The sequence below is a fragment of the Musa acuminata genome, chromosome BXJ3-5, assembly GCF_036884655.1.
Source record: "Musa acuminata AAA Group cultivar baxijiao chromosome BXJ3-5, Cavendish_Baxijiao_AAA, whole genome shotgun sequence".
Taxonomy (NCBI): Eukaryota; Viridiplantae; Streptophyta; class Magnoliopsida; order Zingiberales; family Musaceae; genus Musa; species Musa acuminata.
Genome location: NC_088353.1, coordinates 26,179,993 through 26,191,867, shown reverse-complemented (window position 1 = coordinate 26,191,867; position 11,875 = coordinate 26,179,993).

Sequence of the window (11,875 nt, the reverse complement as noted above, 5' to 3'; positions counted from 1 at the left end):
TCGATCCTAACAATTGGTATCAGAGCAAGGTTAACTCTCTAAAGGATTAAAACCCAAGAGAGATGGCATACGCCGGAAACCAAGAGGGGCATTCGATTACACGTCCACCCATGTTCAGTGGAACGGACTACACTTACTGGAAGACCCGAATGAGGATCTTTCTTATTTCTATGGATTTTGAACTGTGGAACCTTGTTGAAAATGGATTTTCAAAATCTTCTCTTCCAATGATCGATTGGAACGATTTGGAGAAGAAGGCTTTCGCTCTTAATGCAAAGGCTATGAATGCCTTATTTTGCGCACTTGATAAAAACGAGTTTAATCGTGTTTCAACTTGCGAAACTGCTTTTGATATTTGGCACACACTTGAAGTGACCCACGAGGGCACAAGTAGAGTGAAAGAGTCAAAAATCAATCTGTTGCTGCATTCTTTTGAACTTTTTCGAATGAAACCGAGTGAAACCATTGGCGACATGTTTACCCGCTTCACGGATGTCGTCAACGGTCTAAAAGGACTCGGAAAGAGCTTTTCGGATTTTGAGCTTGTTAATAAGATACTAAGATCCCTTCCTAAGTGTTGGGATCCTAAAGTCACCGCCATTCAAGAGGCAAAAGATCTGCGAAATTTCCCTCTTGAAGAACTAATCGGGTCATTAATGACCTATGAAATGACCTGCAAAGCTCATGAAGAGCAAGAAGACATCCTTCCAAAGAACAGGAAGGATATGGCACTTAAAACTTCTGAATGCCACTTGAGAGAAAACTCAAGTGATGAGGACTGTGATGATGACTTAGCATTTTTGACAAGAAAGTTTAAGAAGTTCTTCAAAACAAACAAGTTTAAAAACGATGTGAAAAATAAATTTGAACCTAAGAAGGACCAAGTAATCTGCTACGAATGTAAAAAGCCGGGACACTACAAAAGTGATTGTCCCCAAGTCAAGAAAAGAACAACAAAGAAGAAGGCGCTCCAAGCAACATGGGATGATTCGAGCGCATCTGAGGAAGAGGAATCCATCACCGAGCAAGTTGCTCATTACGCCTTCATGGCCATCGAAGAGGAGGTAACGGATTTATTAGATGCTGATTTATCTTTCGATGAATTATTAAATGCCTTCCATGATTTATTTGATGAATGCAAAGTTATAAATAGAAAATACAAGTTGCTAAAAAAGGTACATGATAATCTTACTTGTGAGTTTGATAAGTTAAAAGTCGAACATCATGATAGTTTAAATTCATGTATCAAATGTCATGATTTAGAAACTATACAAAAAGAAAACTTGCTACTTAAGGACACCTTGAAGAAATTCGAGGTTGGTAGCAAGTCATTAAACATGATCCTTACAAACAAGGGTCATGCTCCCAAAAGAAGTGGGATTGGATTTGTGAGGAGTCCTCACCGAAATCCAACTACCTTTGTAAAAGGCCCCATCTTACATGTTCAACACCAAACCAAGTGCAACTTCTGTTGCAAATCTGGACACAAGACACATTGTTGTCCATTCAAGAAAATAAGTCCAAACAAATTAATTTGGGTTCCTAAAGGAACCATGATAAACTCTATGCAACATGATAGAAAATGTAGATCTATTTATGGGGCACCCAAAAGCAAATGGGTTCCTAAAGAACATCCGTTCCTATAAAAACATTAAAAGTCTAGGCCGGAGCAAGAAATAATGTTCTGCTCCTTGACTCTCAATGGTCAGAAACCAAGAATCAAAAAGGAACTCGCAACGCTTAAGTAACAAGTGAAAGCTATGAAATCACAAATACGATACAATTACAAACATATGATATCCAAATTCACATACCCCCCTGATCTTCAAAACCTGTTCATCTACGAATTAATTCTTGTAGAAACTAAATATGTCATGATCTTAAAAGGGACACCAAACAAACATACATATGCACGTTAAAAGATCTATCTTACAAAGAGCTTCTTCCTTAAATAAAAACTCATACGAAATCATGTAACAAACATCAATTGCTCTGAAACTCTCCTCAAGGCAAAGGCTCCCTAATCAAATCATCCTAAGTACTCACCTGCTGCCGGCGGTGGCACCTCTTCAGCTGGCGGTTGCACCTCCAGCTATCACGGGTTGCCAGAGGTTGCACCGCTCCAGCCAGAGGTGCAACCGCCAGCAGCTCTGCCCTTTAAAATCACGCTAGGGCCGGCTAAGGAACCGACCCCAACTCACCCCCATTTCCTCCTCTACTCTTCCAAGTCTCCTCCATTCCCATTTCACTCCTCTAAGCCTTCCAAATACCTCCTATTTCGGAGCAAAACATCAAGAATCCTTCCTTCTCTTGAAGATTTCACAAAGGTACTCTCTAAGAAGCTCTTAAATTCTGCTTTGTTCTTCATTTACTTTAGCTCATCATCATCCCTCTAAACAGCAGTAGTAATGGGATCTAGAAGATCCTCAAGGGACAAGGGAAAGAGGAGAGTTATAGAAGAGTTTGATCTCACTCTCTTTGATTCTAAAAACCATGCTGAAAAATTTCTCTCCTTCGAACTAAGAAGCATTAATAAGGGAAAATACGTAGATCTGAATGAACTAAGAGATGTAGAGACTATCCATTGGTTTGCAAACCTAAATCTACTTCCCATTTTGCAGATCAACGAACCCATTTATCCTAGACTAGTTAGATTGTTTTACAACAACATGCAAAAAGATGATGAAGAAAGGATATCAACCTATCTCTTAGGACAACACATCTCAATCACTGATAGATTCATTTGTGATATGATAGGTATTCCCATGAAAAGCATAGGACTTTACTTCAAAGGATCATGGGATGAAAAAACTATTGAAACATCCTACGTTGAAGCCTTAGGAACAATCCTTGCCAATCCTAACATAGAATCTATTCCTAAAAGTTGTGAACATCTAATGCCCTTCAACACTAAGATACTTCATCATATCATGACTAGTATAATTCTTCCTAAGCAATACCATCATGATGAAGTGAGTCAATTGGAATTAGGAATTATGTACCTAATCATGAAAGAACGTGACATTTGTCTTGGCTATCTGATCCAACAAAACATGTTGGAATTATCTACGAAAGATATGATGCTCCCATATGGTGGAATTATTACAAGAATAATGAAAGCTTACGACATTCAAATACCACTAGAAGAAGAAGTAATGAAATCAGATAGATTCAGCATAATAAACAAAAATCTACTTCACCGACTAAGATGTCACTATAGAAACGGTAACTGGGTTAGAATGCCTAGAAGAACTGATCCCCCTCAACCTGAACCTGAACCAGAGCCGGAAACCCCAGTCTTTAGGAGTACCCACTCTCCTCCGATCTGTCCCTTTGAGGAAACACATCCGGTTGAGCAAACTCACACATCATCCATCGAAGATATCGGGATTCGGATGGACCGATTTGAACAAAGACAAGAAAGGCTTGAACTTCGACAAGATCAAATCCTAACCGAGCTGTAGCAAATCCATCGACAATTTGACTCTTTACTTAGGCACTTTAATCTTCCACCTCATGAATAAGCTTGTATGAACATATGATGTTTTTGATATGACATGTTGTAAACTCCTTATGATATTCATGAAAGACTTTGTCTTTATGGTTACCTGATATGCTGTACATATGTTACCCTGATATGGTTATCCTTGTTTGTGTAAGCATATTTGCAAACATCTCTTGTTGTTTATCTCGGTTTTTGCACTGAAACTAAAAAGGTTTAAAAAGCCTATGCCTTGAAAAATATGAAGCAACATACCAATGTAAGTTGTTAAGTCAGCAGTATGACATTGATATGGTTGCTATTACTAATATGATTACTATGATATCAAACAAAAATTTGCATCGTACGAGCTGATATCTCACCATGTGATGCAATGCTACAAAAATACAATGCTACACTTGCTGAAATAAAAATCTTGCTATGCAGTATGATACAATGCTACACTTGCTGAAATAAAAATCTTGTTATGCAATATGGTAGAATACTGCACTTGAAATGATTGTGTTACTATATCAAAAGCTTAACACTCAAAAATCAAACACATTGATATTAGACCTCACTCTATACGAGATCATGTCACTAATCATGATGTAACCGTAGAGTTTATTGATACCAAACATCAACTGGCTGATATCTTCACAAAACCCCTATGTGAAGAACAATTTGATTACATAAGAAGAGAATTAGGAATGTTGATGTGTCCGAATACTTAAACTAGTTAAAATTATCTTTCGGATGTTATTACTATTACATGCCTTGACAACGCTTGATCAAATAACATGTTGCAAAAAATGTGACAAATACTTTTAACCAAATGCATGTAAGAAGTTCATTTTTCGGGTTGTATGCTAAAAATGGGATGTTCCCGTACACTCTTATGAAAACTCTTTGGAAAATGACTTTCCTCCGTCAAGCAAAAACAATAAAGAGATATATGTGTCATGACTTCCTTTATATGCTTGATAATGCTATCATGCTTTTTGTTGATGACAAAGGGGGAGAAACATATGAATTGATAAACACTATGTCATAACTAAACTGCCATAATCATATGTCATAGTTGCAAATACTTGAGTGATGCTATAAACAATGTTATGCCATCCTTGCATCACCAAGAGACATGTGAACATGTGCTATAGTTTGCATCATATCTTGATTTGATATTCTATAGAAAATGCAAACTTGCTAGAAAATCTCAAATGTGAGCATCATGTAAAAAGTCCTTCGTAGCTTTATATGATTACATGATGAATGGTTACAAACACTATCATACAAACTTGATGATGTATGTCATGCCTTGACATAATTCTTGAAGAGATACATCATGATGGGCATCATGATGGGAGCATTGATAAGTTTAACTGATCTAACTTATCAATACGTCACTTGAATTCTTAGGTCTTGAATTCAAGGTTGACTTATCTCAACTATGGCATATAGATAGGGGGAGTTAAGGACAACTCCTTTATCAATTGATTGTCATCATCAAAAAGGGGGAGATTGTTGAATCTCGGATTTTGATGATGAAGTCAATTGTCATTTGTTATCTAATCTATGTGTTGAGATAAGTGTGCAGGATTAACTACGATAAGAGTAAGACAAGCAGCAGGTGTTGCGCCGGAGTCAAGATCAGGATCACGTTGGGAGTTCGAGAGTTCGACGGAAGTTCGGACGGTCGTCGGAGGTTCAGAGAGAACAGATCCGAGAAGTCCAGAAGCTTGCCAAGCGAAGCTCGTCGGAACTCGCCAAGTGGATCGTCGCAAAGTCCAGGAGTATGCCGGATGTCCGCAGAAGGATCACCGAGGGTTATCGGTTGATCGACGGAAGTTGGCCGGAAACTCGCCGGAAGAAGCGATTGACGCATCGGAGCAAAGCTGCAGAAGTTGTCTTAGAGTTAATCGTAGTTAGCATGATGATTAAGCATGAAAATGGGAGGTGATCCCATTAGCTTAATCTTGGGGCAATTGGGCCCCTGAAAAGATTCAAAGTGGGCCGAATGGAGTGAACCATTCGGACCCAGATTGCACCAGGAGGTGCAACCGCCCCAGCCAGGAGGTGCAACCGCCTGGGCTGTGGGGTTGGGAGGTGCAACCGCCCCAGCCAAGAGGTTGCACCGCCAGAGCTCAAGTTCCGAGCTCTGCCAGGCGATGCAACCACCGAGCTCAGTCTTCGAGCTCTGGCAGAGAGGTGCATCAGCCTGAGCTAAGTCTCGAGCTCTGCCAGGTGATGGATTCACCAAGCTCAGTCTTCGAGCTCTGGCAGAGAGGTGCATCAGCCTGAGCTCAGTTTCGAGCTCTCCCAGGTGATGCAACCACCGAGCTCAGATTTCGAGCTCTGCCAGGTGATGCAACCACCAAGCTCAGTCTTCGAGCTCTGCCAGGTGATGCAACCATCGAGCTCAGTCTTCGAGCTCTGGCAGAGAAGAGCAATCGGCTGAGCTCAGTCTTCGAGCTCTGCCAGGCGGTGCCACCTCTCCAGTTGAGAGGTGCAACCGCCTGATCCCAGAATTCTGGGATTTGATCGATTTGATCGTTTTGAGCTCGAATTTTGAATTGGGTTGGGGCCTATAAATACCCCACCCATTCAGCACTGAAAAGATACAGACCAATACCGAAATCTTGATCTTTTCTGTGATTCTAAGAGCTCAAAAGTGTTGTAAAGCCTTTAAGTCTCCTCCTTCTGTTCTTCAAGTTTTCAATTGTAAAGTGAGGAGAGAAAGGTCTGTAAAGGTTGTCTCCTAAGCCTGTCAAAAGGAGAGAAATTGTAAGAGGGAAGTTTGGCCTTCGCCCATTGAAGGAAGGCACCTAGTTGACGTCGGCAACCTCATCGGTGGAGGAAGCCAAAAGTGGAGTAGGTCAAGGCTGACCGAACCACTCTAAATCTCTGGTTTGCGTTTATTTTCGAGCACTTTATCATTACTGCAAACCTCCCTCATCACTACTGCTCTCTGCGCTTTCACGAACAAATTCTAAGTGCTGTTCTTCCAAATATGCTTTCAGACGTAAACTTGTATTTTCATACAGTACAGTTTACGTTTACGTTTGATTCTGCAGAACTGTTTTCCGTGCTTTTACGAACGAGCTTCTTTGCAGTTTACGCTTACATTTTAATCCTATTAATAACTGCAATCTGTCCTCTATGATTTTACGAACGAGTTTCAACATTTAGACGCAAAACTGCATTCAGACGTAAATCGGCTTTCCTCGCTCAATCGTCAGATTTCAGTTCACGTTTACATCTTGATTTCAACTGCATACTGCCTTCTGCGAGTATACAAACGAGTTTCAAAGTTTAGACGTAAATCTGCGTTTAGACGTAAATCTGCGTTTAGACGTAAAACTACGTTTAGACGTAAATCTGCGTTTAGACGTAAAACTGCGTTTAGACGTAAAACTGCGTTTAGACGTAAATCTACGTTTAGACGTAAATCTGCGTTTAGACGTAAATCTGCATTTAGACGTAAATCTGAGTTTAGACGCAAAACTGCGCTTAGACGCAAAACTGCGCTTAGACGCAAAACTGCGCTTAAACGCAATCTGCGCTTAGACGCAAACTGCACCTAGATACAAACTGCGAATTTGCTTTTGCATCATAATAGTTTTTGAACGAACGCAGCTTTTGGTTTTTAAATTAATATAAGATTTCCGCTGCACTAATTCACCCCCCCCCTCTTAGTGCTCTCGATCCTAACATGAGCAAGTTGCTCACTATGAACTAATGGCTATTGGAGATGAGGTAACAAGTTTATTAGACGCAAATTTATCTTTCGATGAGTTTTTAAGTGCATTTCATGAATTATTTGATAAATGTAGAACCTTGAGTAAAAAGTATAACTCTTTAAAAAAGGAACATGCTTCTCTTATTAACGATTTTGATAGACTAAAAATTGAGCATGATGATAGTTTAGCTCCCTGTATAAAATGCCATGAAGTAGAAATACTTAGAAAGGAAAACTTGCTACTCAAAAAATCCTTTAAAAAAGTTTAAGATTGGTAGCAAGTCCTTGAATATGATCATTGCCAATAAGGGTCATGTTCATAGAAAAGGTAGAATCAGATTTATGAGTAGCTCTTACCAAAATTTAATCACCTTTGTTAAAGGCCTTACTTTATATGTTTCACCCTGAAACAAATGTAATTTTTATTATAAATTTGGCCATATAGCTTAGCATTGTCTATTTAAAAAATATAGTCCACACAAATTGATTTGGGTCCCTAAAAGAACCTCAAATGACTCAATGCAATATAATAAGCTATGTAGATCGATTTTTGTGGCACCCAAGGTCAAATGGGTACATAAAAATCATCCTTTTTTGTAGAAATATTTACCATCACAAGCTAGGAGCAAGAGATGGTACCTTGATAGTGGATACTCAAGGCATATGACCGGAGATTCATCTCAATTCTTTAAGCTCACTAGCATAGATGAAGGATATATTACATTCGGAGACAACAACAAGGGTAAAATCATTGGCAAAGGAATCATAGGTAACAAATCCACCTTTTCTATTAAAGATATATTGTTAGTTGATGGCTTAAAGCATAACTTTTTGAGCATTAGTCAATTGTGTGATAAAGGATACATCATTAGATTTGAATCCAATGCTTGCATTATTGACAAAACCATACAAAAATACATCTATGATTGCTCTAAAATAAAATAATGTATACACTATTAACATTAATGATCTTTGTAATGAAATATGTTTTTCAATTTTGAATGACGATGCTTAGCTTTGGCATAGGAGGTTAGGTCATGCAAGCATGAAACTAATCTATCAAATTTCATCTCAAGAACTTGTAAGAGGAATTCCTCACATTAAGTTCATTAAAGACAATGTGTGTGATGCATGTCAACTAGGAAAGCAAATAAAAAGTAGTTTCAAACCAAAGAACCAAATAAGAACTTCTAGGCCATTACAATTAATCCATATTGACTTATTCGAACCAATTGCTACATCAAGCCTAGGAGGAAGCAAATACACATTTGTTATCATGAATGATTATAGTAGATACACATAGACTTATTTTTTGGCACACAAAAGTGATTACTTTAGATATTTTTCTAAGTTTTGTAAACTTGTTCAAAATGAAAAAGGATTTTATGATTTCATTAATTCGGAGTGATCACGGTGGTGAATTTCAAAACCATGATTTTCAAGAATTTTGTGAATCTAATTGATATAACTATAATTTCTCTACTTTAAGAAATCCTCAACAAAATGGAGTAGTAGAAAGAAAAAATAAAAACTTACAAGAAATGGCTGGAACCATGTTAAACGAACATAGCCTACCCAAATATTTTTGGGCTAAAACCGTAAATATGACATGCTATATTATGAATAGAGTTCTAGTAAGACCATTACTCGCCAAAACTCCTTATGAGTTGTGGAATAACAAAAAACTCAATGTTTCATATTTTAAAGTTTTTATGTGTAAGTGTTTTATCTTGAATGAAAAAGATGCCTTAGGAAAATTTGATGCAAAATCAGATGAAGAATTTTTTCTTGGCTATTCTTCTATTTCTAAAACATTTCGTATCTTTAACAAAAGAACTTTAATTATAGAAGAGTCTATTTATGTTGTTTTCAATAAAGTTTTCGAAGTCAAGAAAAATGATTTTGATGATGATGTTAATTTTGATGCTTTGAATTTAAATAAAACCCCTTCTCCATCTATCAACTTAGATGCATCTTCTTCCGAAACATCCTTACCCAAGGAATGTAAGCATATAGATACTCATCCTAAGGAGCTAATCATAGGAGACACATCAAAAGGGGTTCAAACTCGTTCTTCTCTTAAGAATTTTTGTGCGAACATCGCTTTTCTCTCCCAAACCAAAATGTATTGATGAGGCCTTGAAAGATGATTCATGGGTTATCACAATGCAAGAAGAGTTGAATTAATTTGAGAGAAATAAGGTGTGGAAGCTTGTTCCTAGGCCAAATTACCATGTAGTTATTGGTACTAAATGAGTCTTTAGAAATAAGCAAGATGAATTTGATATTGTGGTTCGAAACAAGGCTAGATTAGTGGCTAAGGGTTTCAACCAAGACGAAGGTATCAATTATGAAGAAACTTTCGCTCATATGACACGATTAGAAGCCATAAGGATACTCCTTGCCTGTACTAGTAGTAATAATTTTAAGTTATTTCAAATGGATGTTAAAAGTGCTTTTCTTAATGGCTTTATTTTTGAAGAAGTTTATGTTGAACAACCTCCCGAATTTGAGAATGATAATCTCCCTAATCATGTGTTTAAATTGACTAAAGCTCTTTATGGATTGAAACAAGCCCCAAGGGCTTGGTATAAGAGACTTAGCTCATTTCTTATCAAAAATAATTTCTCTATAGGCAAGGTCGACACTATATTATTTATAAAAAAAATTAAAAATAATTTTCTTATTGTTTAAATTTATGTTGATGATATTATTTTTAGTTCTACGAATGAATCTCTTTGTGAATCATTTGCTAAAAGTATGAGTCTTGAATTTGAAATATGTTTGATAAGAGAATTAACTTTCTTTTTAGTTATTTTGTCGATGATAAAGGGGGAGAAGTGGACGAAATCCCTCTCTTTTATTATGCTTACTTTGATATTGTAATCTTATGTTGTTTACTCTGATGTTGTAATGATGCTTACTTTGATGATAAAACGTTGTGCTTACTTCGATGTTATAACTCTTACTTTGATGTTAAAACTCTAAAAATTTTATGATGTTGTGATCTCTTTATCGTACAAATGATGCATTATCAGATTCTTAATATTGTGAACTTTTGAATGCTACAATGAGAAATGGGTTTGATGTAATGCTCTTCTCACTATGAAGTTTTATTCGTGAATTTCTCCTTTATGTGATACTCATTTCCTATGAATTCTTCCTTATTCTTCTCATGAAAAGTGAATGAATTCCAATGGATATCTTCATTCTTGAAAGATGAATTTTCATGTGTGATAATTATTTGCAAGATTGGGGATTTGATTTCATATGGATATCTCAATCTTTTTCATGAATATCTTCTCTTTGTCAAAATAAAAACATGTTTTAATGAAAACTTATTTATCATTTTTTACTTGATTCAAATCATTTCATAAATTTAGTTCTTAATGGATTCCCTCAACTTCTTTCCTTTTCTTCATGCAAAATTATGATGACAAAGGGGGAGAAGTTGATGGAATCTATCGCTTTAATGTTGATAACATTTAATGATGAGAACTTTTGAGTGTGAAACTTGCTTAAATTTTTTTACCACACTTGCATTGTTGAATTTTTCTCCTTTTTATTGATGACAAAGGAGGATAAATAATATCAAAATGTGATAAATTGATGACAAATGTATGCAATGTATTTCATTATATATACTTGAAATGTTTGCTTGATAAATTTCTTTTATTATAATATGATATCTAGAGCTTAACTTGCTATTTTATAATTGATATCTTATCATATAATGATAAATTACTATCTTTGTCATCTTTCATATTTGAAATATCATACTTGAAAATGGATGTCATGCCTTGATATCATTTTGATAAATACTTGACATTGTATTTTGAGAATGTTAGATCATGATAGGAATCATGATGTGCAAGTTGATAAGTTTAGTGAACTTATCTTATCAGTTTGTTTCTTGAATTCAAAGGCCTTGAATTCAAGAATGTCTTTTCTCAAGTATGACATATAGATAGGGGGACTTAAGGTTAACTCCATCATCAATTGATTGTCATCATCAAAAAAGGGGAGATTGTTGAATCTCAAATTTTGATGATAAAGTCAATTGTAAATTATTTGATCTAATCTATATGTTGAGAAAAGTGTGCAGGATTAACTATGATAGCAGTAAGATATAAAGTAGGAGTTGTGCTAGAGTCAAGATTAAGATCTCGTTGGGAGTTTAAGAGTTCGTTGGAAGTCTGAACGTTCATGGAAAGTTCTACCGGAACCAACCGAGAAGTCTAGGAGCTTCCCAAAGAAGCTCGTCGAAACTCGCCAAGAAGATCGTCGTAAAGTCCTAGAGCTTGTCGGGAGTCCGTCGGAACATTACCGAGAGTTCATCGGATGTTCGTTGGAAGTTCACCGGAAGAGCAATTGACGCATCAGAATAAGAAGTGTTATGATTATATCTTAATTATCGTAGTTAGATCATAAATTAAGTTAGGATTAAGAGGTAATTTGTTAGGACTCTAGCTAGGAGAGTCCTAATTGAGAGGGACATTTATGTAAAACCTACCTAAGCCGACCCCTATTAAAGAGGTGAAGTGGCCAGCTAGGGTTAGGAGGTTATTTCTTAGAGAAGAATAAGGAGTTGTAAAGGAATAGGAGTCTTGAGTAGGAGTCCTATTAGGAGTTGGTTAGAAGTAAGAGTCTTAAGT